This window comes from Neomonachus schauinslandi, chromosome 2 (genome assembly GCF_002201575.2).
Source record: "Neomonachus schauinslandi chromosome 2, ASM220157v2, whole genome shotgun sequence".
Classification (NCBI taxonomy): domain Eukaryota; kingdom Metazoa; phylum Chordata; class Mammalia; order Carnivora; family Phocidae; genus Neomonachus; species Neomonachus schauinslandi.
Genome location: NC_058404.1, coordinates 84,024,291 through 84,026,403, shown reverse-complemented (window position 1 = coordinate 84,026,403; position 2,113 = coordinate 84,024,291).

Genomic DNA, 2,113 nt, shown 5'->3' with positions numbered 1-2,113 from the left:
ATCATAGATATCAGAGAGATGTACCTCTCTCTAGGATTAAACTTCTGTCAATAAATTGAACTAAATCTCAGGAAACAAACTGAGGGTTGCTGGAGTGGTGGGGGGTGGGAGGGATGGGGTGGCTGGGTGATAGACATTGGGGAGGGTATGTGCTATGGTGTAATTGTGTAATGCATAGATTTCAAGAATCTTATTAATTCTTTCAAAGAATCAGCTCCTAGTTTCGTTGATCTGTGCTACTCTTCTTTTGGTTTCTATTTCATTGATTTCTGCTCTGATCTTTATAATTTCTCTTCTCCTGCTGGGCTTAGGCTTTATTTGCTCTTCTTTCTCCAGCTCCTTCAGGTGTATGGTTAGGTTGTGTATTTGAGATCTTTCTTGTTTCTTGAGAAAGGCTTGTATTGCTATACACTTTCTTCTTCTTCTGGGGTCCCTATTATTCTAATATTGTTTCATCTTATGGTATCACTTTTCTCTCAAATTCTGCCCTCGTGATCCAGTAGTTGTTTATCTCTCTTTTTCCCAACTTCTTTATTCTCCATCATTTGGTCTTCTATATCACTAATTTTCTCTTCTGCCTTATTTATCCTAGCAGTTAGAGCCTCCATATTTGATTGCACTTCATTAATAGCCTTTTTGATTTTGACTTGGTTAGATTTAGTTCTTTAATTTCTCCAGAAAGGGAGAAGTATCTTCCATGCTTTTTTCAAGCCCAGCTAGTATCTTTAAAATCGTCATTCTGAACTCTAGTTCCGACATCTTACTAATGTCCATATTGATTTGGTCCCTGGCAGTTGGTACTGCCTCTTTTTCTTTTTTTTTTTTTTTTGAGGTGATTTTTTTCCATCTTGTCATTTTGTCCAGAGGAGAATAGATGAATGAGAGAACAAAATGCTAACAGGGTAACAATGACCCCAGAAAAATATACACTAAACAAATCAGAAGAGACCTGAAACCGGGGGAAAAGAAAGGGAAAGAAAGAAAAAAGAAAAAGATAAAAAAAAAGAATATGATCAAATATGATCAAATATGATCAGGCTGGTGTATAGATCAGTGCCACACATTAGATTTTGGGTGTATTTTGTTCTGTTAGAAGAAACTGCCTCCTAAATTTTTAAAGAAAGAAAAACTTATATATGTACAAAAATAAGGGTAAATATGATGAAGGGATGGAATATGCCTGTAAAGATGAAAATTATAAAATATTTTATAAAAGGAATTGATAAGATAAGAAATTGCTTGAAAAAAGAAAGACGAGAAATTTAAAATAAAAAAAGGGAGAGAATGTGATCAGGCAGGAGACTAGAACAAAGCCATACACTAGAGATTTAGGGTATATTTTGGTCTGTTAGAAGAAACTGTATCTCAAAATTTTAAAGACAGAACAACTTATATATATATACCAAAAATAGGGTTAGCTACTATGAAGAGATAGAATATGACTCTAAAATTGAAAAATAAAAAAGATTTTAAAAAAAGGGATTGATAAGATGTTGGTTGAAAAAGGGAAAAAGAAAAATTCAAAAATAATAGAAAAAGAAAAAAAAGAAAATTAAAAAAATTAACTTTGAAAGACTGAAGAATCAGGGGGAAAAAAGCCATGAATTCTATGTGCAGCATTCCACTAGTGCTGGAGTTCTGCCTTTCTCATTGATCGGTAAACTTGGTCTTGGCTGGCTGTTCTTCCTGATCTTCTGGGGGAGGGGCCTGTTGCCATGGTTCCCAAATGTCTTTGCCAGAGGCGGAATTGCCCCGCCCTTGCCGGGTCTGGGCTAAGTAATCTGCTCGGGTTTGCTTTCGGTAGCTTTTGTTCCCTGCAAGCTTTCATTGGGTGGCTCAGTCATTTAAGCAGCTGCCTTCAGCTCAGGTCATGATCCTGGGGTCCTGGGATTGAGCCCCGCATCAGGCTCCCTGCTCAGTGGGGAGTCTGCTTCTCCCTTTCCCTCTGCCTCTTCCCCTGGCTTGTGCTCTCCTTCTCTCTCTCTCTTTCAAATAAATAAATAAATAAAATCTTTAAAAAAATGTTTCATCAGATTAAAAAATGAGTCACTCTGAGCCAACAATAAGAGATACAGAAACCATTTCTGCCATAGTAAATGTAGGTAAAATTCAA